This window comes from Halichoerus grypus, chromosome 13 (genome assembly GCF_964656455.1).
Source record: "Halichoerus grypus chromosome 13, mHalGry1.hap1.1, whole genome shotgun sequence".
NCBI lineage: Eukaryota > Metazoa > Chordata > Mammalia > Carnivora > Phocidae > Halichoerus > Halichoerus grypus.
Genome location: NC_135724.1, coordinates 90,223,860 through 90,250,581, shown reverse-complemented (window position 1 = coordinate 90,250,581; position 26,722 = coordinate 90,223,860). Strand labels below are relative to the sequence as shown.

At 58.9% G+C, this 26,722-nt stretch overlaps 1 protein-coding gene across 20 annotated transcripts in view; it reads left to right on the top strand.

Annotated features, from left to right (window-relative positions):
• NCOR2 (nuclear receptor corepressor 2) overlaps positions 1 to 26,722 on the top strand; it is a 211,888-nt gene that overhangs the window by 9,503 nt on the left and 175,663 nt on the right. For 19 of the 20 annotated variants that reach the window (XM_078061099.1, XM_078061098.1, XM_078061102.1 and 16 more), the window contains exon 2: positions 20,078 to 20,124. The gene's annotated coding sequence lies outside the window, so the exon portion shown is untranslated. Of the gene's footprint in view, positions 1 to 15,162; positions 15,184 to 20,077; positions 20,125 to 26,722 lie in introns of those variants that run through there. The other variant, XM_078061093.1, reaches the window with a different exon arrangement.

Sequence of the window (26,722 nt, the reverse complement as noted above, 5' to 3'; positions counted from 1 at the left end):
GCTTGTCTGGCAGGCCACCAGGCCAGGAGCAGGGCCCAGCAGGAATCGGGGGCCCCCTCTGGGGTCCTAGGGGCTCGGGCCAGGCCCACGGGGTGGGGGTGTGGTGGTGACTTGCGGCTAGCTCCTATGACCAGTTGAACTGGCTGGGGGGGTGGGGGTGGGGAATGGAAGCAGGGGGGTGGTTGGGAGGTGCCCACTTTCACCGGCCTCCCCTGCTCCCCTCCACCCTCCTGAATAGTTTTAGGCATTTTCACTTTCCCCCTTCTCTACTCCCTGCACCCCATCTAAGCCATTGTACTGGGTCGAATAGTGTCCCCCAAATTCATGTTTCCCCAGAAGTGCAGAATGGGGCTTTATGTGGAGATAGGGTTGTTGCAGTTGTACCTGGGATGAGGACCTGCTGGAGGAGGGTGGGCCTCAAATCCAGCATGATGGGTGTCATTTTTAAGCAGAGGAGCGGGCCACGTGAAGAGGGGGCAGACACGGGAGTACTGTGCCTCTGAGCCCAGGAGTGCTGAGGATCGCTGGTTGGGAGATCCACGGAGCAGACTTCCCCCGCAGAGTCTCTGGAAGAAACCACCCTGCTGACACCTGCAGAACTGGGTGCCCGGGCTTTGGGATAACAAGGCGACAAGCCTCAGTTTCCCCATCCATAAAATGGGCATAGTGAGATTACTTGTCTCTGAAAGCTGCTGAGGTGTTGAGCGAGGTCCTGCACGAAGGGGCACAGAGCAAGGCCTCAACACGGGTCGGCATGTGCGCTGTTGGTACGGGCTGCAGGGATGTTCCCTTTGCCATGGTTTTGGGGGAAGGCTGGGACATCACAGTCAGATGACCCCAGGTGCCTGGGGGACTTAAAGCCTGTGTTCCACAGGCAGGCGGTCTCTGGGTGCCACTGTGGCCTGAGAGGACCCCTTTCTGGTCTGTGCTCCCCGACCCCCACAAGGGAGCTCTGCAGGGGCCCGAAGTATGCCCAGGCAGCCCGTGGAGTTCTGTCGCTTGGTGCCTCAGTTTCTGCGTCTATAAAATGGGGGTAGCTGCATTCCCTGCCTCATGGGGGAGTGGGGTGGATTAGGGTGTTTGGGGTGACCTCTGAGGACCTGCTGTAGATAGGTGTGCACGCCACTTCCCGCCCCTTCCCGCCCCACCCTCTGTGTCTGGTCTCTGGGCAGGGCTGGGTGGGGACGGGGTGCCTCGGAAAGGGCCCTGAGCTGGCTGGGGAGCTGGGCGAGCTCCCTGAGCGCCTGTTTTGTGGTAGCTCAGTTAAGTCCCACGGTAACTCCCATGTGGCCAGAGCCGTTCCTTTCCCTGCTTCCTGATGGGGAAACCAAGGCAAAGAGTGGTGGTGACGTTCTTCAGGGCACGCAGCTCGTAGGTGCCTTCCGCGGTGGGAGGTTGTCACGGGCGGGGTCTGGCCTTTCCTTGCCTCTCCCTTCCCTTGGATTGTGGGTCTGGGGGGGTGGTCTGGGTGCACCGTGTGTCCAGCCCTGCGCATCTCTGCCCACCCTCTGCCCCAACCCAGCCTGTGCCCCTTGGGGTCACCCTTGCGGGGTCACGCTTGCAGGCTCCCGGGCTGTGGCTGGCTCTGCCGTGCAGGAAGCTGACCCTGCTGTCCGGGCTATAAATAGCAGCTGCAGTGCCATGCGGGGCAGGAAGCTGCGTCTCGTGGCACCTGGGCTCTGGCCGCTGCCCCCATGCCGCAGCGCCTCCTGGAACCTTCCTTCTGCCGGCAGGAACGCCAAGGCGGAAGCGTGTGGGCACCCCAGGCATTGTGCTGCAGGTTTGCTGTGTGACCTTTGGGCTCTCACTGCCCTCTCTGTGCCCCCCGAGCCCCTGGCCGTGTGTTCCGGACGCTGCTGTGCTTCCTGTGCTGTAAAGGGTGTCCCCAGGGTGTCTGGATGGTGGCTGGGGTGTGTGGAGGGCAGGGTGGGAGGTTTGTTGTTGAGAGGGGGGCGGGTGGTCTTTGCCTTGGAGGTGTGGGAGGTTAGCAGGAGGGGGTTATCCAGGGAGTCTGGGGCGGGGACATGGGACCTATCTAGATGTGGCTGTGGGGGAACGTGATGAGGTGAAGCTGCCTGGAGGGTCCTGGACTGGGAGATGGACCATGGGGTGGGCACGTGGGCATTTGAGACCCACCTCGACTGCTGGCTTTCAAGCAAGAGAGAGCCATTTCATTGCGCCCACTGTCATCTTTTGTGTTTTCATGGTTAATATTGTTAATGTCATTGTGTTGTTAGGGGGCAGGGCTCGTCTTGTCCCTCTCTGGACTGTCAGGCCCTTGGGGGCCCTGGCTCTTGGGATTTCCTGAGTGGCTTTGCTGCAGGGCACATTGGTGGTCTCTGCCTCCCTGGTCCCAGCTGACCACCCTGCCCCCCGTTTCTGGCAGATGCCAGCTGCATGGTGGAGGCTAATATGCTTGATCCTTTGGACATTTTTCTGAGCCTGAGTGTCATGTGCAGGTCAGCCGTACCTTGCAAAGCCTCCCACCTTCACAGAGGTTACGTGCTTTGTTGGCGCCCGCACCGTTCTTGGCCCAGAGCGCATGCACACGGATAAGTACAGGTTTCAGCAGGGTGGCCTCCCTGTTAGCAATCTTGCTGGATTGTGGGATGTACAATAGGGCAATTTGTGACTGGTCCAAAAAAAAGGAAAGAAACCTTGCCGAAGAATATCGATCGATGAGTTACTGGTTGTCGTCTTAGAGAGGGAGGTCTCTAGTGATGAGCCACAGGACTCTGCCTGATTCACATTTTCATCAAAGGCTAGACTCGACACTGTTGGGGTATGTTTTCACCGTGCAGGTGGCGGAACTGGGCGTGCCCCCAACACTCTGTGGGAGTGGAAGAAACTGAGTCATGTGACCCAGCAGTTGCTTTTGGACTTCAGGGTTTGTGGGGGTGGGCCGTAGGAGCAGTTTCCTCGAGGCCCAGATGTTTGGAGCCTGTGGTCAGGAGAATAATGGTTTCTCCCACAGTTGTCCATGGCCTGGTCCCCAGCAACGGTGAATATATTGTCACAGGGCAAAGAGCTGCGGCCCTCGGGATTTGGGCTGCTCGTCAGCCGACCTTGAGCTGGGGAAGTTAGCCTGGATAATCCTGGTGGGCTCAAACTCCTCACGAGGGTCCTTGGAAGGAGGAAGTAGGAGGTCAGAGCCAGCCCGAGACTGGAAGATGCTCTGCTGCTGGCTTTGAGGACGAAGGACGGGGCATGGAGCCAAGCACCGCAGGCAGCCTCTGGAAGCTGGGAAAGGCCAGGAACGAGTTCTCCTATGGGGCCTCCAGAAGGAGCACAGCCCTGCCGACACATGGACTGCTAGCCGTGTTTTGGACTTCTGACTTCCAGAACTGCGATAATAAATTTTATGCTGTTTTAAGCCACCGGGTTTGTGGTCATTTATTACAGCAACAGGAGGAAACTCATATGTGGCCTGCATCTGCCCTGAGAACCAGCAGCCAGGAGCAACGTGGTCATTTATTTATGTATTTAAAAAAAAAGAGAGATTCATTTATTTACTTGAGAGAGAGAGAGAGTGCGAGCATTCGAGCAGGGAAGGGGCAGAGGGAGAGGGAGAGAGAAGCCCAAGCAGGCTCCATGCTGAGTGCAGAGCCCGACATGGGGCTCGATCCCACGATCCCACAACCCTGAGGTCATGAGCTGACCCTGAGATCACGACCTGAGCCGAAATCAAAAGAGTCAGACGCTCAACTGACTGCACCACCCAGGCGCCCCACAGCATGGTCGTTTAGATGCTGGTGCGTCCTGACTGCCCAGTGACCTTGGAGTCAGGCGACTGCTCCGAATCTTGGCCTTGACCTGGGGCTGTGGGTGAGGGACTCGGAACCAAGAGAGGGAACTGCAAACTGTGAAGGGCCATGCTAGGGGAATAAATGAAAGACGAGAAAGATCTGGAAGCAGAGAGATGACTCTTTGGAAGCTTTGGAGAGGGGAAGGGGTGGTGTGAGGTAGGGATGTTGGTTTGTGTGTGTGTTTTCTTTTTTCTTAATTCCTTCAAATCCAGTGGGGGCACCTGGTCCCAGTGATGGCCAGAAAAATGATACGTCCCCAGCCTATCCGCAAACCCGTGACGAGCCATGGATGATTCTTCTGGGTGGCATCTCCCAAGGGGCAGGTGTTCTAGATTCTTGGAGCAGACAGGTGATGCCACACACTGCCTCCTTCCCGACTTTATTGAAAAGAGGAAGAAAATGGCCCATACCTCGGGCCCTGAAGGCCTCTGGGCCTGTGTCCAGAAACCTGAACCCTGCAATTAAATGAAACTAGATCCTTAGGTGGGGAGAGCTTCTCCTGCCCGAAGAGGCTCCAGAGACCAGGCCCTGGGGACCTGCTGCTGGTGGATGGACTGTGGGGGTTTAGGGGCGGGGGCAGTGGGCAGAGAAGCTGCCTCAGGGAAAGGGGAGGGGGTGGGAAAGCACCAGCCAGCCTGGGTCCAAGAGGCTGGGCTCAGGGCCACCAGCTAAGCTAAGGTGGCTGCCTTTTATTAAAACAAAAAATTGCAGGTGACTTTCCGGTCACCCGAGTCCTCTCCTTGGAGGCCTCTACTTCTCAACTAGACATGTGCTCTTCTAATCCCATGTTTTCATGCTTCACGGGCCTCTGTGTGGATCCCTGCACGGCCCGGGGCCCTGTCTCGTCTCTGGGCTGGAAGAATGCACACGGACGTGTTTTTCTGTGGGCCCTGCTCTGCAGTTTGCTATTAAGGTGAGCCGTAGGACTCTGCCAGTTTTATAGGTCAAAAGTGGTCGAATATCGACAGCTTTTATATAATTCAAGCTAGTAATTTCCTGTCCTTGCTTAGGCGGGCGGTGGAGCAGAGTGACTACACGCAGGGATTTTGATGGCTTGTGGGTTCCCATCCCTCCCCCCGCCACACTGCTCATGGCCTCTTACCAGCTGTGAGGCCCCGGGCACATTATTGTCTCTCCCCGTGCCTCAGTTTCCCTATATGTAAAACGGGGATCGAAACAGTACCTACATTCTAGATGTGTTTTAAAACCGGGTAGCTGTCGTTATTACTATTATAATTTTTTTAAAATTAGGATTTTGCAGCATGTTGGTGCAGTTCGATCTAGTTGGTGGATTTTAACTTCTGTAGAGATAGTATTTTGTCATGGGGATATGTGACATATGATTGGTGTATTCCCCGGGATGCCACTTGAGTTGATTGTGGCGTTTGGACAGACCTTCTCCCAGTGCCTCGGGGTGCTCACGTGCGTCCCATCTCCTCCATGTGTTCCTGGGATTGGAATCTTCGGCTTGTGGCCTTTCCAGACATTGCCAGTAGGCGCTGCCCCCAGGGGAGGGGGGGGCTGCACTGGCCGACCCTCTCTGCTTTGGGGGTGGGATTTCCCTACGGCTAAGCCCTTGGGTGGGGTGTGCGGTTTGATGGCTGCCTTACAAAAAAGACTTTTGGTTTTTAGAAGCAGAATAAACGTGTTCTCTGTAAGTTGGAAAATTAAGAAACAAAAAGCCTGCACATAAAAAAATCCGACCACATTCCCACCCCCCGGAGAGGGAGTGTTGGCATCTTGGTGTACGTGGGTTTTGATGAAAAGGACCAGCTCTGATCACTGCTGCCCTGCAGTGACCATGGGGCACGGGAGCAGTGAAATATGGGGATTCTGCAGCCCCCACTCCAGACCCAGCAGGTCAGCATCCTCAGGGATCGCGCAGGGATTTGGCAGCTCGGGGTGGGGCTTTGCATCAGCCGGATCTGGAACCCGCCTCTGCCTTGCCGTAGCTGTGGGACATGGCTCATGGAACCTCACCCCTCAGAGCCCCATGATTTCATCTCCTTGCAGGGTTTTTGTGCAGCCCTGCACACAGTAGGTGCTCAGTTGATGCTTGAAGGGATGCAGTACAGTAGGGTCTCTCAACCTGGGCACTACTGACATTTGGGCCAGATAATTCTGATCTAGGGGCTGTCCTGTGCATTTGAGGGTGTTGAGCAGCATCCCTGGTCTCTGCCCACCCAGTAGATGGTACCCCCCCCCCCATTGTGACAACGAGAAATGACTGCAGGACCAAGCCCTGGGGCGGGGGCACAGTCACCCCTCCGGGACCCCTGTGGTATATGATAGGACCTCAGAGAGGACTGTCTGGTAGGCAGAGAAGCCCCAGGACAGTTTTCCTTGGAGTCTATGCCCAGCGTGTAGATTTTCTTCATTCGGATGCTTTCGTTAAGTACCTACTGTGTGCTGGGAGCTGTCCTAGGTGCTAGGATTCGTCTGGGAACAAGGCAGGCAGGCGGCCCCCCTTCTTGTTTGTCCCAGGCATAGCTGGACACTCTGCTCACTCACCCCGGCTTGGCCTTGGGATATGGTGGTGACTTAAGCCCCATTCCTCCCTTAGTCTCCCCCCTCTATGAGATGGGGGCAGAGGTTGTCCTGAGGGTTGCAGGTGACCCCATGAGGAACTCCGTCACCTTGGGCTGGCTGTTTCCTTTCCAGGCTTCAATGTCCCCACCTGGAGAGCCGGTGTTTGTGGTAGCACTGACCTGGGCTGCCGTGGGGATTAGGGAGTTCTTTGCTCAGGCATACGGCACACAGTAGGTGCTTTGTGACGGTGGGCAGATGATGTGTGCATAGACTCTGAAGGCCAAGTGTGCAGGCATCTGCCCTTGGGTCATTGCAGCCAGCTGGGCAGGGGTAGGCTGTGCTGGTGGAGTGCCCACGGCATCCTCTCTGTGCCTGGCCGTGCGGGTGGGGGTCTCGGTGGGCGGGAGCTCAGCTGTCCTCCTCCCCAGGCCTGTAAGGAGCTGGCTCAGTGGAGATCCCTAAGGCGATTAAGTGGGTTCATTTGATCCTGAACGTGAACTTGAGCAGGCGGCTTATCTCTTGGAGATGAAAGCCAGGCAGGCGATGAGCCACCTGGCCCAGGCAGGGAGTTTGGGATTTTATCCTCCACTCTTTGCCCAGCTGGGGCCTGTGCTGGGGGCTTTTGGCCCACCTGCCTCCAGCCCCCTCAGCTGCATGTTCAGACTGTGTGCTTTTGATGCTGGTCTAAGAGGGGCGGGCACATGCCACAGTAATTCATTGGACCCTTTCAATCCCGTGAGCTAGCAACGATCATCACTTTCCCCATGTGACGGGCAAGCTGTTAAGGCTCAGAGAGGTCAGCTACCTTTCCCAGGGCCACACAGCATCCTGACCCCCCGCCCCCCGCCAACAATATTTGCAGTATATATGTGGGAAATCCCCTTTTATTCTTGGGCCCTGAAATTCCTCCTTCATACAGTCTTGACTTTACACAGAATTAACAACAACAAGAAAAATCAGTGTAATGCCCCAGTTGTAGTATAAAGGGAAATGGAAGGAAGATGCTTCTGGCTCCCACTCAGAATGAGTAAGTGCAGATTTGAGAGAAGTGAGCTCAGAAAGGTTTCGGTACCGGAAATATATGAAAGTGACTTAAAAAAAAAATAAAGGCAAGTGTTTGGATTGGTTCTGGCAGGTTTTTTTTTTAATGGCCGGGTCATTTGAAAATTGTGTGGGGAGGATGACTTTCGTGGCGTGGGCCTGTTTCCCCGGCTGAGTGGCCGTCGAAGGACCGCCGTGATCGCCCCTGTACGTTTCTGGCATGTTCCAAGACCCCCTCTGCCCTCACCACAAGAAAACGGTGATAGTAACAGCAGTCAGATGACCACTTTGTTGCAGGCCCTTTGTGCAGTCAGGGTAATGCTGGCTCACCATAATGTGCTGGGGGAGTGGGACCCCCGCCGCGGAGACCCTCTCCGCTTTCCTATCCATAGTAACGAAACCAATGATGGCAGACCGGGCTCCCATCTGGCTTGGATGTGTGCGGTAGCCTCCCCCTGGCGCCTGAATCGACTCTTGTCCCCTGGATCTGTCCTCCATGCTGCAGGCAGAGGGACCCTGTCTGAAGGAGGAGACTCTTCCGTGTCCGGCTCTGCAGGCCCTGCCTCCTCCTTGGAGGATAAAGCCAGAGGCCCCGGGGCCTGGGCGGCGCCTGCTGCATTCGCCCCTCTCCGCACCCCGGCCTTTGCATTTGCTGCCCGCTGCCTGGCACGCTCCATTGCTGCCATTGGGCTCAGATGTCATCCTCGGGAGGGCTCCCCACTTGCTGTCTGTAGTGAGTGTGAAGCCCCTCGGTGGCTTTATTCCCCCCTTTTTGGTGGCCTTCCCACGTCAGAGGTCACTTCCCAGGCAGCAGGTGCTGTGTCCGTCTTGTCCGCTGCTGGGCCCCCCGTGTCTGGAACGGTGCCGGCGCATAGTAGGGGCTCGGTCGGTTTGTGTCGACGGCTGGATGGATCCCTTGGCAGCGAGATGGAGCCTGGCCGGGGCCAGGTCTCCATGGGCCTGATGTGGGGGGAAGGGGAGGACGGGTGCTGGACACGGGGCCCTTGTCCCTCAGGCTTCCAGCCTGTCTGGAACCGGCCGGACTGGTGCCTTCTCCTTCCTGCCCGGGGAGAGAGGCTCTGAGGGGGTCAGGGTGCAGATGGGGTCAGCGGGGTGATGTTGGCCCCAGGGTTCATTTGGCAATGCTGAAGATACTTCCGGTTGTCCCAAGGCGGGGGGGGGGGGCAGGTGGTGCTTCAGGGGCCAGGGATGCTGTACACATCCTACAGGGCACGGAGCAGCCCCCGCAGGGAACAGTGATCTGGCCCAAAGTGCCGGAACCTGGCGTCGGGCCTCAGGAGCTCAGCATCCAGGCTGTGCTCTGGGCGGGGGAGGGCCGGGCAGACCTAGGTCCCCTTTCCGTGCTGGATCCACATTACTGTGGCCCAGAGTGTGCCCCCGAGCAGGGTGACTGGGCATCCCAGAGTTGCTCGTCGTTTCTGTTCCCAGCGCGGGGCGGCCGTCAGCTTGCATCGGTGACGTGTCCCCACACCTGCGGGGTTCCCACAGCCTGGCTGCTGTAGCTTCTCCCCCCCCGCCCCCCCGGGGCTGACAGCCAGTTGGAGGCACTGGGAATGCGGTTGCTGCGGTGGGAGCTCCCCCTGAAAGCATCCCTCCCAGTGCCCTTCTTTACCGATGGCGAGGCTGAGGCCCAGCGCCCGTGAGGAATTGGCCCTGGGTTGCACAGCACAGCAGGGCCTGGACCAGGGAGGCCCGAGGCCCCCGAGGGAGGGGACAGCAGCCCTGGGGCTCCCACCGTCCCCTCCCTCTGGCTAGTGGGCTCCTCCCACTGACCAGATTCCATATCCCCTACCGTCATTTCGCTTACTTATTTTATAATTTGATGGATTTTTAAATCTTTTATGTCTATGTGTGTGTATGTATGTACTTTGTTGTGTTGCGTTTCTGTATTATTTATAACATTTATTTTTCTTACTTTAAAACCATATTATTGATTTAGTCATACAATGAATACTAGTCAGTCAGAAACAGGAATGAAGCACTGGTACATGTATAATGCGGACAAACCTTGCAAACACGATGTGGCGTGAGAGGATCCAGACGCAGAAGGCCACACGGTGTGTGACTCTGTTGATAAGAAATGTCCCGAACAAGCAAACTTGTAGAGGCGGGGTGCAGATGAGTGGTTGCTGAAGCGGGGGGCTGGGGGCATGGTGGAGGGGGGTGACCGCCCGTGGGCAGGGGGCTCCCTTCCCTCTCAGGTCCAGGAGATGTTCTGGAACTAGGTGGGGGTTGTGGTTGCACAACACTGAATGTCATCGGTGCTGCTGAGTTGTTCACTTTATTTATTTTTAAAGATTTTATTTATTTATTTGAGAGAGGGAGATAATGAGCAGGGGGAGGGCAGAGGGAGAAGCAGGCTCCCCGCTGAGCAGGGAGCCCGATATGGGGCTCGATCCCAGGAGCTTGGGATAGTGACCTGAGGCGAAGGCAGACTCTTCACTGACTAGCCCCCCAGGCGCCCCTGAGTTGTTCACTTTATAATGGTTAATTTTATGTTACGTGAATTTCACCACATTAGAAAACCAGTCTGGGAGCTGAAACAGACATGTATTTGTTGAGCTCTTACTATATACTAGGCACCGTTTACGGAGTCTCTAAGTCAGCCCCAGGAGGTGAGAGTTTTCTACCTCAAAGGCTAGGGGCAGGCGCAGAGATGTTAAGCAGCCTGCCCAGGATGACACAGCCAGAAAGCAGTGGAACCTGGGGCTGGGTCTGACGTCCCCACGTCTGGGGCCTGTCCCGACTGAGCCCAGCCAGGAAAGTGGTAGAGGTCTGTGCGGGGGTGGGGCTCGCCTGCCTGCCTGCCTTCCAGCTGTGAACACCCCTGAGGGGCAGTGCTTTGCTGGGGCTGAGGGGCCCTGGGGAGCCCTGGGTTGGGGTGCACGTGGGTGGGATCCAGCAGCTCCGGGGCCGGTGTGCACCTTCCTGGGCCCTGAGAGGGACCCCAGGCACAGTGGCTGTTCTTTGTCCCCACCCCCACCGCGGCTACAGAAGCAGGAACTTTCCGGCACAGCGTTGGGTGCTGTGATTCAGCGTGGCTCACTCTGGGGAGCACGGGGGGGCCCCCCTGGGCTGTTTTCAGTTTCCGCTGAGTTTCTCGGTCTGACTCAGTGTTGCCCCTGGCCCCAGTGACCTGGGCTTCTGAACACCTCCTGAGCTGAGCTCCTGCTCATGGGAGCCGTCAGAAAGAACCAAGTTTGAGGCCGTCCCTCGCTGGCTTCCTTGGGCCTCGGTTTTCCCATCTGTGTAGTGGGGGCATGGAAGGAGGTGTTCATTGATGTTTCTCACATCGATCAGTGGATGTGAGGGGCCGCACAGGTCTGGGTGTGTGTGGAGGGATTTGGTGCAGAAACAAGAGGCTAAAAGCCAGTAGAGGCTCTCGGGGGAGGCCCGCGCCCTGTCCCCACCTCACCCATCCTCTCCATGGCAGACCTGGGTGGAGGGTGTGTGTGTCAGGGCCCTTCTGTTCTCCAGGACGACCAGCTGCCAAGCCCAGTGGGTGAATCAGTGGTGGCCACTGAGCCTGCATCTCCCACCGGGTCCTGCTGTGGAGGCTGGGACGGAATCCTGTGCTCTGTGTCTTCTCATCCCGGCCGGGCCCCGGCGCTGAGGGTGGGTGTCCGAGGTGCTGGGGGAGTTGACTGATGTCTGAGTAGGATTGGGGGCTGAGCTCCGGTCCCTGGGGAGGCCCAATGGCAAGCTTGCCCTGAGCCCCTGACCTGAGCTTGAACGGTGCAACGTGCTGGCCTACAGAGTAGTCCTGGCCTCATCCCTGCTTTATAGGTGGGGAAACTGAGGTTTGCAGAAGCAAGGTGACTTCCTCAGGCTTTTCAGAATGGCAGGGCTGGAGTCTGAGCCTCAGCCAGCCTGATTTTTGCCGCTCTGGTTATTATTGTTTTGTAGCTGAGGAAACAGCCTCGGAGAAGTTGAGCCACGAGCATGGAGTCGTCCAGCTAGAACCTGGGGGGAATCCAGGTGTCAGGCCAGGCCCCGGGCTTCAGGGACTCTGGGTACGGGCTCCCTTGCTGGGCCTTATTGTCCTGTCTGTGCAGTGAACACTGCCTCAAGGATTGTGTGGTCCCTCCCGGTGCATAGGTCACGGAGGCTGGGGCTGGGGCTGTTCAGCACGCAGGCCAGTGGGGAGCATGCAGAGGGAGGCCCGGAGAGGGTGTGGGACGGAGGGACTGAGGACAGAGGGAGGAAGAGTGCAAGGACCCTGAGCGTTCTCAGGACCACGTCAGCGGGAACCGTCCTGCCTGCCCTGGGTTGCTGGATTCCCTGGAATATCCCCTGGGCCCCGGGTGACAAATCTCTTTCACCGTCTCTTGACCTGGACAATTAATTGCTGTGGCGATCGATGGCTCTATGACACCCCTGCTCTCCCAGGCAGCCCCCAGCCCCTCCCTGCAGCCACTAATGGCCCAGACCCCGCTCCAGGGTGGGGGGAGCCTGGGGCCGGAGGCAGGGAAGGCTCTGCAGCGGTTTTTCTTCCAGCTGACCATCAGGATCCAGTGGCAGACAGCCTCTCTGGGGGGAACCCAGCTGCTAACATCTTGGGGTGCTTGCTTTGTGCTCTCGAAGGGGCAGAGACTGAATTATCTTTACAACGAGGGGGCCACTGAAGGGCATCCAGAGGCTTCTGGAAGTTTCCACCCCATGCAGAGAGCCTGCTCTCTTGTCTCCTGCCCTACAGGGGGCTTCTGGGCTGGGGTATCCAGCAGAGGTAATGTTGTGTGGTTATAGCGGATGCCTGCGTGCAAATCTCAGCTGTGGGAAGCCTGGGGGAGCTTTCTTGCCTCGCTGCCTCATTGCCCCCATCTGTAAAATGGGGAGGGCCATAGGGTGGTTGTGAGGATTAACCAGTTACTAGGCACAGAGGCCGAGCAGTGTGCCTGGCACCGTGAAGCCCTCAGAAGGGGAGCTCCAGGTCCCCGGGGGCTGTCAGTGCCGGTGGTGGACAGACGGATGGATGGACAGATGGCTTCTCCACACTGGGGCCTCCACAGGCCTGGAGGGAAGCCCCTGGCCCTCCCGGCCTGGTCTGCGCCGCCTGCCCTGCCTTGGCCTGTGCTTGGCCGGGAGCCAGGCTGCCGAAGCCACACGCCTGGGCCCCCGCCTGCCCCCCCTTCCCTCCAGAAACAGTCGATATTCCGGCTCCTTCCTGGCGTCTGATTTCTCCAGTCGGTTGCTGTCCCCGAAGATGGCCCCACACCCTGAGCGAGGAGATGGGCAGGAGGGTTCAGAGAAGCGTGTTTGGGGCCAGATTGGGGGTGTCGAGGGCACAGCATGGGGTGGCCGAGCATATGCCCAGGTTCCAATCTCCCCACCTCCCCCTGCCCCTCGAAGGCTGTGCAGTCTCGTGGGGCTGCCGAACCTCTCTGGGCCTCGGTTTCTCCATCTTGGAAATGAGGTCAGGATCGTGCCCCCCCTTGCCGGGCTGTGAAGATGGCCCAGAGCCTGGCAGCAGGTGTCTGCCGAGGGGGTGTTGCTGTGAGGGCGACCAGTGTGGTGGTTTGCCCGACGCTGGTGCGGGCCTCTCTTGAGAGCCCAGACAGATGGACTTGGGGGCCGGGGGTGTGCAGGGCCGCATCAGGGCTGCTCCTCCCTTCTCTCCCTGACCGTGTGCCCCTCTTGCATGGACCTTGGGGCCCCTTGAGTGGGGCTGTGTCCCCTACCATTGGATGGGCTCTGTCCCCCTTCGGACGGAGCCGTGCGTCCCCCTCTGTGGGGCCCCCACCGCTCCTCCTCTTTGTCCTACCCAAGGCCCTGTCCACGTCCACCCACACCCCCTGGCCTGGCTGTGGCCGCCGGCGTCCTGGCGGGAGGGCCCCGTCTGGCGCGCGTGTGTCCCTGCCTCCTGTCGCTCGCAGTGTTTGCTGGCTGCCACAGGCCGCTGGGGAACCAGAGACCTGGACAACTCGCGGTGATTGCCTCTCTGCAGCTCCTAGGAGAGCCGCCACGGGCCGGCACGCCCCAGCTGTCACTTGAGAAGGAAAATGAAATGTCCCAGTGGCTTCTAAATGGAAGGGCCGCGGAGCCCGCCTCCCACTCCGGCCGTCTGGGCTGCTGGCCACCACAGCGGTGGGGACGGCCCACCCCGGGCCCCTGTTCACCTGATGCGACGAGATATGCCAGGTGGCCCGGGTGGCTCCCCTAGGTCTTCCTCTGTGCCTCCTCCCACCCCAGAAGGCCTCAGGGCCCTGGCCTGGTGCCTGAAGCCCCCAGATCCAACCTGCAGGGACCGCTTCTGGAGGTCATGCTTGCTCCGTGGGGGCCAGCGCCCGCCTCGTTGATGGCCTCTGCAGAGCTGTCCGGCACGGCTCCCACTGCTGGCTGTTGGGGACCATATGGAGGCTCGCATGGGCACCCCTTCCCTTTCCTCGGAGGGGCAGGCCCCGCAGTGGTCCCCGGGCTCTGGGCGATTCTGTAGAACTTGCCCCGTGCTTGCTGAGGGGCTTGGAAATGGGAAGGCGGGGCCTGCAGGCGGAGCATCTCCCCGCTGAGCACCGGCCCTGAGGGTCCCGCCTGGTCCCAGCCCTGCCTGCGGCTGCCCTGGCCAGGCGGCGGTGCCTGGGGGGCCGGGTTGCTGCCGGTGAGTCGTCGCCCCTGCTCCTGTAGGGTCCCAGTCTGTGTGTCTGTCCTGACCGTGGGACCACGGAGGGACGTGGCAGCCGGCCGTGAGGTCCCCTCTTGGAGCCTCAGTCTGTCCATCGGGGAGCTGGGCAGCAGCAGCTCTAGAGAGAGGCTGCAGGAAGGATTAAGTTGGATCCGTGCTGCCCGGCCCAGAGTCTGAGCGAACACAGGGACAGGTTGCCCCTGACCGTGACATCCCTGATGCTCAGCCCCGGTGCAGGGGTTAAGACTGCCGGGGCTCCTATCCTGACTTCTCCACTCTCTGACTCAACCTCCCTGGGTCTCTGTTTTCTCATCAGTAAAGAACCCGCTGGAAGGGTTGTTGGAGTTTAGTAAGTAAAGGCTTGGCCTGGGGCTGCCACTGAGTAGCTGAGCGTTAGTTATGAACACTGTTATTATTAGTTGTTGGTTTTGTGGCTGCTGTCAGATTGGATGTTGCAGGAGTGAGGGCTGCCTGGAGGAAGAGGGCTTGTACGCATGGTGGGATTCTGGTGGGTGTGGGAGGTGCATGGTGGGGGGGGGTTGTATGTCGGGGGAGGGGATTGGTGGAAGACAGAAGGCAGACCCAGGGCCCCACTGTGTGCGTAGCCCCATGATGCACCCACTGTGTACTGGACGCTGGGTTGGGTCTGTTGTGAGCTGGTTGGGCCCACTGTGTGCCAGGCCCTCTCTCAGCCCTACCATCGGCTGCACCCCATGGTGTTGACTCTACTGTGTGTGCGCCCCTCCTGTGTACCCAGCTTCTTCTACTCTGGGCCTCCCACTCTGCATCTGGCTTTGGGTAGAGACTTGTGGCCTCAGGGAGGGATGGATCAGCTCCTTTCCTGGGGGACTCAGGGTCTTCTGGGGGTGGCCAGACAGAGCCTTTGGGCGGGGTGGCAGCGAGGGCCAGAACATGCCTGGACTGTCCAGAAAGGCTTACCCGTTGGGGGCAGGGGGAGGGGAGATGGCATGATGGAGCTGGGCTTTGAGGAATGTGTAGGAGATCTCTGGAGAGACCACTTGCTCTCATCTGTACCAGGACAAGCCGCGGGCACAGACCTGTCCACTGTGGGCCTCAGTCTGCCTCACTGTGAAATGAGCACATTCGGGAGAAATTTGCTGGCATCCTAGGAGAGTCAAGGAAGCGTCCAGTTCTAGCCCTTGTTCCGTAAGTTTCCAGCTGAGACCCTTGGGACAGGGGTCCTCTCTCCCTTTCCCTGTTTCCCTTGGATCACTGCTCTGAGGCCCCGAGCAGGGGGATGCGGTGAAAGTGCTTGCTGTGACGGTAAGTTTTCTGAGCACTGATGCCGTGCTGTGCGCTGTTCTGTGTTGGCTTATTCAGCGGGCACCACACCGTACGGGGGGTGGGGACACTGTGCCCACCCCTCGGGTTACAGATGGGGCACAGGGAGACAAGTGGCTTGAGCAGGACTGCCTCCGGCCCCACCTCGCCCATTGTCTGTGGGCACTGTGGGTGTTCTGTCAACACCTGTTCTCTCTCCTACACCTCGAAAATGTGCCTTCCGGGGCCCTGCCCACGGTGCTGCCCCTGCAGGGAAGGCCGGGAGGAGGCTGGGTTGGGAGAGAGGATTTGTTCCGTGTGTTCACGGGTGGGTGCTTGTAGCCCCCTGCTCCGGAAGCAGGTGGGGGTAAAGGCCTGGCGTCACACCACGGCCTCGAGGGGCCAGCAGGGTTGGGGACTTGCCCCTGGGTGGCCACGGTGGGGCCTGGTGGGAAAAGCCTGGAGGTGTTGGAGTCCAGCCAGCGATGCTTACCTGGCCCAGAGGCTGAGCCCTTAGGCTCTGACTTTAAGAGAGACTCCAGTGCAGGAGGAGGCCCGAGACTGGGCCTGGGCAGGAGGTCGCTACCTCCAAGAAGCCCTCGGGGATTGACCTAGACCTGTCCTCACCAGCCCTGCCTCACACTGTTCCTACTCAGTTTTGTGTTAGATCACAGTGTGCCGCTCCAGCCCTGTGGCCTTGCCCTGGAGATAAAACCCAGGAGCCCTCTCCCTCCGGCTTTCCACCTCCTGGCCCTTCTGACTGCTTCCAGTTTAGCTGGTTCCCACCTCTAGGCCTTTGCATTTGCTGTGCCCTCCTCCTGGAGTGCCCTTCCTGCTTATCTCTGCAGGGCCAGCTGCTCCTAGACCTACAGCCCCGGTCTCCGGTGTCACCTCCTGGGGAGACCATCCCTGCCCCGCCCCCCACACCCTTCATTGCAGGTTCTCTCTGGTTTATGCCCGTCACTGCTCTTTGAAGTCACCCTGTTCATTTACTGATGCGCCTGTGGGGGGGGGTGGGTGTGGGTGGGCGTGCCCGTGTCCCCTGGAGCCCTGGGCGTTTGTGTTCATGGCTGCATCCCCGTGCAGGGGCTTTGTCAAGCTTGTGGACTGGCTGGAGGGTGACGGTGTCCTGGTCGAAGTGAAACAGCCACCTTGGGGTTTGAATTCGGCTGGCTCTGTCCTCTCTGGGCTCTGTGGCCTTGGGCTGGTGGCTTCCTGTCTGAGTGGGGCAGATGGACACGTTGGGCCAGCCTCTGTGGCGGGGGTGATCTGGACGGGCTTCCCAGAGGAGGAAAAGGTGGTGCTTGTGCTCCTTCTGGGAGGGCAGAGGAGGAGAGCGAGGGTGTATTTGGCAGAGGCCTGAAGGGGCTTGTTGCGGGGCTGGGGGGACGAGTCTCAGCCCATGGGCCTTGGGGTTCACTGATGTCCTTGAGCTGGAGTTGCGGTGGGTTTGGGAGAAGGAGCCCTCCTCAGATCTGCTTTGCCGGGAAACAAATCTGGTCAGCCCCTGGGAGAAGAGGAGGACAGGAAGGGGCTGGAACTCAGCATCTGTGGCCTGGGCCAGCCCAGGGCGGCCCAGGGGAGTGGAGGAGGAAGGGCGCCCAGTCCCCCCACGCGCTCAGTGAGTGAAGCCTTCACGGATGTGAGCGAGCTCGAGGTGCCCTTGAGCATGGACCAGGGTGAGAGCACGTGAGGGGATGAGGCAGTGAGCCAGTGTGCGCACGGGCGTGAACTAGTGTGTCAGCACTGGCATGAGGGAGACGGCGGGTGAGGCTGAGGGGTGTGGAGCATGGCTGGGCCCCCGAGGCTGTTGGGCAGAGGACCCAGGGCACAGGGAGGTCCTGGGGACATGCAGCTCTGTCCAGGGAGGTGCGAGCCCCGTCCATGCTGGGGGAACTCCAGCAACGGCCTCCCGGCTGCCCTGCCTCGTGTTCTGGCTCCCAAGACCCAGAGGGTGTGATCCTGTGTTCAGATCGCAGCTCCTTCACTTTCTGGTGGTGTGACCTTGGGTGAATTACCTCCACTCTCTGAGCCTCAGCTGCCTGGGCTGGAAAGCAGAGGTCCTGGCGGGTCATGAGGATTACACGAGTGCCCGTGAGGAGCTGTTGGAACACAGACAGGGTGCAGGGGGCTCTGTTCCTCTTCTCCCTCCCCTACCCAGAGCTGACCAGGGCTCCCTGACCCCTGTCCAAGCTGGCCACCCAGCTCCCTCCCTCCCTCCCTGCCTGCCTGGTGGATTCTCCTTGCGGGGTGCTCCGTCCCATCCCCTTCTCCGGCCTCTGCCCGGGACCCTCCGGGGCTAGTGCCAGAGCCTCCCCTTGGTCCCCGGCTTCCACCCTCCACTGCTCGGCTACAGTGCTCTCTCCAAATCCCAGTGGGAGCCTGTGCCTTCCGGGCATGCAGAACCCTCCTGAGGGTCTCACCGCTCTGGGAGTAAAGCTGCTGTCTGCCGGGCTCTTTGTGACCAGCCGTGTCTCCCTGAGTTCGCACGTGTGGCCCCAAGTTCCTTGCTACCTCAGCCCTTGGTCCTCTGCTCTCGCCCCCCCACCCGTGTCCTCTCCTGGGAAGCCAGGGTGAATTCTCTAGGGCTGGGAACCGCTCTCTGGACTTGAGTGTTGCTCAGTCATTGCTGGGAGATGGCCCGTATCCCCCCCTGGGCCGTGTCACCCTGGGGCGGGCCGGGCTGGTCCTGACCCCCTGCTGCCGGGTGCTCTGTGTCTGGGGATTGCAGAGGAACTGGCTGGAGCTGGGAGAAGGTGCACAGAAGATGGGGTCTGGGCCCCCAGCTGTGGCCTGGGGAGAGCGCCCACTGGGCCTGACCCTGCCCGAGCCCTTTACGGGGCTTTTGGGAACCTAGTTCTGGATGGCTATGGGGACGTGCCTGGGCCCTCCGTGTTCCCAGCCTTCCCGCGGGGGGCCTGTCTCTGGAGCCTCTGTAGATGGCAGGACCAAGGGCCAAGCCTGGGGGCATCGTAATGAAAAAAAACTCAACAACAAAAAAGAAGGGGATGAAAAGATGGGGTGGGGTTGTCCCCCTTGAGCCACCCTCAGCTGCCCCTTTTAGGGCTCTTTGGGATCTGAAGCTCCTGGAGCTTCGCCACCAGCCCGTGGGTAGGGGTAATGGTAGCGCCCGGCGGTAACTGAGCACTATGTGCCGTGCAAGCATTTTACATGCACTCTGAGGCCCGTGCATTTACCACTGTCCTCACCTCAGAGATGGGGATACTGAGGCTCGGGAGGCAAAGCGACTCATCCAAGGGTGCACAGCTAGGAAGGGCAGAGTCCCTATTTGAACCCAGGGAGCCGGGCTGCGGAGCCCGAGCCCTGCATGGAGCTGTCCCCAGCTCTGTGAGAGCGGGCGTCCCCGCTCGCACGGGTGGAGAAGGGGGTCCTGGAAGGCCCACTGGATATTGAGATGTTGGCGTATGAGCCTACCATGGAGCATTCGTGGGGAGTGGGCCCATTTTCTGGATGGGAAGACTGAGCTCAGAGCTTGCTGGGGGCTTGCCCAAGGTCACAGCTGTTAGTGGGACCAGAGCCAGCTTTCTGGACTCTCTGTCCAGTGCTCTGCTCACTGTACTATTTCTTTACATTTTTTTTTCTTGTGTAAAAGCTAACACAATAACACAAAAACACATGGGTACAGATGAATGAATAATTATAAAGTGGACACCATGTCGCCCCCCGCCTTGGCCCCCGGGGTGATCAGCATCCTGGCTTTTTGTAGGAATCTCCTTTCTGTTCTGGGGTGACCACCTCTGTGGGCTTCTCTACACGTGAGAGTTGAGTTTTGCCTTTCCCAGAATCGTGTGCATGGAACGAGGGCGCATGGAGCCGCGGAGAGCCCTTTGAGCCTGGTGTCGGTGCTCGGCACAAGAGCCCGAGGTCCCTGCCCCTGATTGTGTGCGCCCCTACTTTGTCACATGTTACTGGGGATGAGCGGTATTCTGGGGTGCACCTGTTGGTGGATGGCTGGATTGTTCTCAGTTTTTTTGTGAGCTGTGGATTCATTTCTCCTGCGGAATGGCCCAGGGGTAGGATTGCTGGATGCCATGGTCACGAGACACTTGGTGTCTGTCTGTCTTTAATCTTAGCCTTCCAGGTGGGTGTGCGGTGGCCCCTGATGGCTGTAACTTGCGCTTTCCCTATGATGAGTGAAATCGAGCACTTTTTCATGTTCTCATGGGCCATTCGTATATTGACTTTTGTGAAGTGCCGTCAAGTCTTTGGTCCGTTTTTCTGTTGGGTTGACTGGCTCTCTCCTATTTCTTTGTGGGTGTCCTTTATATATTCCGGACACGAGTTTCCACCTGACTGTTCCTGACTTTGAATGGTGATGCGGAAATTCTTGAGTGAGAATAGCAGGTGCGCTCCTTCAGGGGTCCCCCGCGTGTTCACAGGGCCCTCTGGGAAATTCATGGGGGGGTTCACAGTGACACCGTGCTCTGGGCCCCCAGCTCCTTGGTGGCCCTGCTGATTGTAACCACACAGCCCAGCTTGGAGTCCCAGCTCTGTGACTTCCTGGCGGGGGTCTGGCGGGGGTGGGGGCAGGAGACTTTGATCCTCTGAGCCTCAGTGTCCCTCTCTGTCACTTGTGGTAGAGTGCCCGCCTCGCCAGGCTGTGGCGGGGAAGTGCTTGGCCTAACGCATCCAGCGCCCCAGGCACAGACCAGTGGGCCGCGCCATCCCTACCCACACATTGACGTGGCCATGCCATACTTAGCGCATGTGTGGAGGCTGCTGACTTTTTACTAACGAGACTCGTATTTTCCTCCTGCAGGACTCCCGGGCTCTTTGAGGACTCGGCGTTGCTGGAGGCCGTTTCTGGTAGGTTCATGGCTGTCCCCACTCTCTGTCTCCAGCAGATTCAGCTTGCCGGGACCTTCTCATGGGCGGGGGCGGGAATTTCTGGGGAAGCCAGACTCCTCCTGCTGGATGGGGTTGGGGGCCCAGTGTGACCTGGTGGGGTGGGATCTGGTGCCCCAGAGTTGCTTGGGGGACTTGGGGGCCCCTGGGGATGGGATATGATGCCCGAGAGAAGGGGCGGTCCTTGACAGTGTGGGTGTGGGATGGTGGGGCTCATGGGCACGTTGCTTCTGTGGTGTGAAGGTGGCCGCAGGCATGGGGAGGGAGAGGCCTGTGGAAAGGCCCACGTGTTGGGGTGGTGGGTGCTGGAGGATGTCCTCGGGCTGGACACCCATGTGCCTCCATGGCCGTGGTACCGGTGGGAGACAGCGGACCCATGTTCCAAACCTGGCAGAGCTGCGCTCATGCTGGGCGCCCCGGGGCAACTCCCTGCACCTCCCTCTGCCTCCACTTCCCGACCTGTAAACTGGGGGCCCCACCAGTGTCCCCTCATAGTGTGTCAGTGACGACGAAAGGAGCTTAGAACAGAGCCTGGCATGGACGGAGCAGGTGCTCAACAAGCTGATGTCACAGCTAGTCCTTTCCCTGTGTGGGTCTCACAGCAACGCCCCCCCCCCCAAATGGGCTGCCATCCTCGTTTTACAAACAAGGAAACTGAGGCACAGGTGGGTCACCTGTCCTGAGTCTCAGCTGGAAACTAAGACCTGGGACTTGAACCCTTTGTTGACCCTCCCAGGGAACCTGGCAGATTCTTCCCCAACATGCGCATTTGGCAGCAAGCAGACTAAGGCCCATATTGGGCAGGTCTGTGCCCACTGCCTGCCCTCCACCTGGTACATTGGACGGCGGGGCCTCTCCCACACCAGGGGGACTGGGGAGGGGTCATATGGGCACAGGCAGGGTTTGGGATGTCAAGGGAGAGGGAAGGCGGTCCAGGAACGGGTCATGCATGGTGGACAAAAGCTTGGAGCTGGGAATTCGGACATTGGCCTGGCTGGTGCACAGTGTCTTTTGTATTACACTGATTTTTAACTAGGAGAGGCACAGTGCTCCTGAGCCGGGATTCTGGGGCCCGGCTGCCTGCGTGCAGGTCTCTCTTGGCCACTTATAATCTGCGTGACTCCGGGCAAGGCCCTTTGCCACCCTGTGCCTCAATTTTCCCATCTATAAAATGGGGATGCATCCATATCTCCCTGCGCACCGCCCCCCCGGCCCCCAAGGATTGGTGATGAGTGGATTGTTGCCAAGATTTCTGTGTTTTTGTAGTTTTTTTAAGCAGCTGGGAGACTTGTCGCAGAGGGAGCTGAATCCACGGCCCCTTCTCCCTGTGCCTGGTCCCCATCCCTGGAGTCATGGGGCTTGGTTTGGGGAGGACAGCCTGCTGACCCAGACCTGGCAAAGACTAAGGCCAGGTCCTGGGAGACCCTGGTGGGCATGACAGGGACACTCCATTCCCCTCCCCGAGAGTTGGAAGATTTGGAGACCTAGTGGAGGATGCCTCCCAGAGGGGTTGTGGGGAGGGGGTCCTGGGTCACGAGGTGAGCACCCAGCCCCAGCCCATGCCCTGGAGGAAGGAGTGTCAGTCGGGGTGGCCTCCTAGAACTGGCAGCTAGCCTGGCTCCGTGACTCCGTGGCTCCGTGGCACTGAGCACGGGTCCACCTGCTGAGGCTCCAGAGATGGGGCATGGGCTTCTGTAAGCATGTGGTGCTTAGCAGGTGGTAAGTGCTTGTTCACTGTTCCCCTGTCTTTCTTTAACTCTTACTGACAGAGGTGTTCTTTTGGGAGGTGAGGAGGGAGCGTCAGCCGGGCCTGGCCCCTAAGGAGGGTCTGAGGGGGGCTGAGCGGCCGGCAGAGCCCCCAGCCTGACTGGCGGCTTCCATGGCAGGGCTGAGATCAGGCACTCTGGGCTCCCAAGCACCTCTCAGCTTTGTCCCTCCCCCCCGAGTCAGAGCCATACTGGGTGTAGGTGGGGACCTGGGAGGGACAGCTGGGGTCCCCTGTGCAGCCCCATTCTGCATAGGGGGGTAAACTGAGGCTGAGAGGCAGTTAGGGGGAGTTTCAGTCCTTGTTCCTGATACCCAGCCCTAGGCTGATGTCCTGACTTCCCTGGTGGTTCTGCAGCAGGCAGGCCTCCCGCAGACCTGGGCGCAAATCCACTTCTGTGCCTCAGTTTCCTCATCTGTAAAATGGGTGTCCTACAGGGTCATCGAGGGCATTGCTGGGCTCACAGCAGGGCTCAGCATGTTCTGACTCAGACCTGGCTGCTAGCAAGAGGTTTTTTCCTTTTCAGAATATATTCATTCACAGAACAATTATTCCTAAAGCACCTACTGTGTGTCAGGCGCTGTTCCAGGTGGTGGAGAAGGAGCTGTGAATAGGGTGGACCAGCATCCGGTCCTCCCTGGGTGAGGCAGATAGTAAGCAAGTCACATCCGCACAGTGTGTCCTGTGGGCATGGGCATGACGAACCAGCGGAGGAAGGGGTTTGGGAAGTGTATGGGTGGGCTGGGGGTTGCAGTTGCAAATTGGGGGGGGGAGTCAGGGTGGTCCCACTTGAGAAGGTGATGTTTGAGCAAAGACCTGCAGGAGGGGAGGAAGGGAGCATGCAGGTCTCTGGAGGAAGGGTGTCCCAGGCAGAGGGAACAGCTCATTTGAAGGCTCCGAGGCTGTGTGGAATGGGCCTCTTGGTTTTCAGGAGACCATGTGAGATATGGGTGGGGTTTCCTTGGGGCAGGCCTCTCTCTTTGCCCCCTGCCCCCTCCCCCCCAGGAAGCAGGAGGGATAAACAGGCTTGTAGGGTGCCTGCTGCCTGAGCCGGGCCCTGCACCCCATGCGGTAGGTCTCATCTTGGAGGTGGGGAGGTGTGGGCGACCCTGGTGGTTGTCGCCCCACGGTGATGAGCCCAGCCAGGTTTGGGTGCCTCTGAAGTTCAAGGAAGGCAGCCTTGCCCCGGGGGGGTGGTTCCCTTCCTCCTCCTCCTCTGCCTCTTAGTCCTCCATCAATCTGCCTTACTGGCCTAATGGGGAGCCTTCCTCCCATGGCTGAGTTATCTGCTTGTCATGCCGTGGCCCACCCGAGGACGATAAAAGGGCTTTTTGTCTGCAAGCACTTAGCTTCCTCCTCTGGGGCGATCCATCACCTCTGAGGAAGGAGGGAGGCAGACAGATGGGGGAGGGGGCAGAGGGGGTCCCAGGAGCCCCCCTGGCAGGGCCCAAGTGGCTCCTCAGCCCAGAGACAAGGCCTGTCTGGGGACAGGCAGGGGCAGCTGGGAGGGGGGCATGGGGGGGCGCGGAGAGAGGCGCTGTCTGGACCCTTTGTCCCGCAGCTCCCGTTGGCAGCTCGAGGGCCTTTCTGAGCCCCTCACCTGAGGTGGTCTGGTGGGGCCAGAGCCGGGGCCGGGGGAGCAGCCATTTCTGAAATAAGAGGTAGCAGGGGAGATGTGGGAAGGCCAGGGAGGACCAAGGTCCAGGACGGGAATGTGACAGCGGCAGAAACACTCGCCGCACTCCCGTCGCCTGAGACCCCCTTCTAAGCACCTCGTAGGATTATCTCATTTAACGGAGCGACCCCGTGAGATGAGGACTGTTGTGTCCTGTTCTATAGGTGAGGCAGTCAAGGCACAGGGAGTTGATGTGATGTCCCCAAGCATGCAGGTGGGGAGGGCTTGAGCTCAGGGAGCCCGGCTCTGGAGGCCCTGTGCTGGTGTACGTCACTGGAGGACGTGACCCCCAAGCCAGGTGGAGGTCTTGACCTGGGTGGCGGGGGAGGGGGGCTCCTGGCATCCCAGGTGGGGGAGCTGTGGGAGCCCGGGCGCAGGGGGCAGGTGGGTTTGCCCTTGCGGTGTGGTGCGTGGTGGTGTACAGATGACGGGCGAGGGCTTGGGTCTGGGTGGAGGCTGATCGCAGGTGGGGGACTGGGGCAGCCAGGCTTTCTGGGTACCTTGGGGAAGAAGATCTGGACCAAGTATCCTGCGGGCAGACGAGTGTGCAGGTGTGTATGCTAGGAGATTACAGGGGAAGGTTCGTGGGGCTCGGCCCTGCAGAATCACACCTCTCTGAACCCCGTTTGCTCCATCTTGGGGCAGCGGGTCCACTGGCTTTGTCCCTGGTTGGGCGGGGCCGCGTCCCTCCGCTGGGTGGAGGAGGTGAGCACATGGGGGTTCTCTGCCTTGGGCAAGCTGTCCCTCCCCCTGGTTTCCTTCCTTCCCCTCCTCCCCCTGCCCCTCGCTCCATTCCCCTCCATCTCTCCCTTCCCCTCCTCCCCCTCCTCCCTCCATAACTCCCTCCTCCTTCCCTCCCCTTCCCACAACCCCCCTCCTTCTCCCCACAGGCCACCCTCAAATGACAGCAATTAATGGTGCCTCTGATGGCGGGCTGGGAGGACCGGGCTGACAGTTGAGCGTGTCTGCCTGCGGCTGGCCCTCTAATCGGGCCCGGGGGACGCCCCCTCCTGCCATGGCTCCCAGGCGCCGCCTGCCCGCTCCATCACTCACAGGGTAGCAGGGAGCAGGGCCGCCCTTGGCGGGCAGGCACATGTGAGCTGGCACAGAAGCTCCCCCCCAGTCCCTACCATCCTTTTATTATCTTTTTTCTTTCCTAAATGGGGGGCTCTGGGGTGACCCTTGTCCTACCCCAGTTAGTGTCCATGTGATGGCCACGAAGGTGCCCTTCGCCACGGGGACGTCCTCTCTGCTGGCCGGCTCCTGCCCCAAAATGACCTCTGGGGACACTGTGCCGCCCTCAGGGCCAGCCCCTCCCCACGGGTGGCCCCCGTCCTTTTGTGTCTGCCGTCCTGGGTGGAGTGTCGAGGAGCCTTGTCCTGTTCTGGACACCAGGCATCAGTTAAATGCTGGAGCCCCGGCAGCCAGGAGCCTTCAGTGATGGGGGTAGCTACCTAGGCCTGGAGTCTTGTCTGCTGGGGGTCTTGTGTGCGTTGTGGGGGGCAGGCAAGCATCCTGGCCAGTCTTGTCCACACCGGGCCTGGTGCTTGCCCGTTCATCAGTTTTGCGGCAGCAATAATGAGGCCCCTGCTGTATGCCACGGGCTGCAGCTGGTGCTTTTCACCTCGGTTCGTTTTATTCTACAATAACTCTCTGAGGAGAGTGCTATTTATAACCCTGCTTTTGTAGATGGGGAGCCTGACAGGCAGAGAGGCAAAGTGATTTGCCCTAAATGACCCAGCAAGGAAGGGATAAATCTGGGATGCAACCCTGACCTTCCTTGTCCAGGGCTCATAAATCAGGGCCTTGGGGGTAACTTGGGTGGACAGTGAAGGAAGCCGCAGACCTGACCGGGAAGTGGGGAAGTAGTTTCCGGGCACCTGAGTGGGGTTAGTGGTGCTGGATTTATGTCTGTATTTCTCTGTTGTGGTTGACAAAAATTAGCCTTATTGAGATGTAATTCATTTGGAGTAAGACACATCCATTTTAAGGGTTCACTTCTCTGGGTTTGGACGGTTGAAAACATTCATCTAAGAACCACAATGATCAAGACGCGGAGTGTTTCCATCTACTCCAAAAGAATCCCCGTTCCCCCACCAGAAGCACCCACTGATCTGCCACTGCAGAAGTTCTAGAATCTTCTAGATTTTCATAATAAAATTATAAAGAATGCATTTTTTTTTTGGTGTGTTTTGCTTCTTTCTGCCTGTTCCTGAGATTCATCCGTGTCTTTGGATGTATCAATAACTCCTCCTTTTTTATTGCTGAGTAATATCCCACGTATGAATGTGCCGCAGCTCATTTATCCATTCATGAGTTATGGGCATAGAGGTTGTTTCCAGTTTGGGGCTATTAGGAATAAAGCCAACGAGTCTTTGTGCCTCTAACTGCCTTTTTTTTGCCTTACTGCATTGGCCGACACCCAGGGGGATGCTGGGCGGCAGCAGTTGGGTTTTTAGGGTTAGCTAGCTGTGGGAGTTGTTCTTAACACTCCCATTTTATAGATGAGTAAACTGAGGCTCTGAGCGGTCAGGTGACTTATCTGAAGTCATTCTGCGAGAGTTGAGTGCTCTTTCTCCTCCTTGGAGCTGGGAAGGACCAGGCCCATGTGTTGCACTGCTGTCTTTGCTGGTGCGGAGGGTCGAGCCAAGAACTGATGGCTAGGCGGGGCCAGAACCTCCCCTCTTCCCCGAGGGTTTCTTCTGCCGGAGAGCGAGGGTGTGGTGGAGGTACCATGCCTTCCGGGTCAGGCCCCGTCCACCGGCACTGCTGAGTGAACGTCAGGCCTTGCGTGATCCCGTCGTCTTGGGCAAAGTCACGCAGGCCTTCTGGGGAGGTATTTTTGGGGCAAGGCATGAGCATGACATACAGAAACCCAGGAATGGGGGTGGGGACAAAGAGGGGAGTCTTCTCCTCCTCCTCCCTCGCCTGAGGGGTGTTAGCTAAGATGACTTTTCGGGGAAGGAGGCCCGTAAATTAAATAAGCAATCCCGTAAATAAATAAGTAATGAAGTTAGTGGGGTGCCTAATTACATCAAATTCATAATTATGGATGGATGCCTGCCCGATAATTGTACTTGTTTTTAATCTTTGGCTCCGACATGCGTCTCCTTCCATCT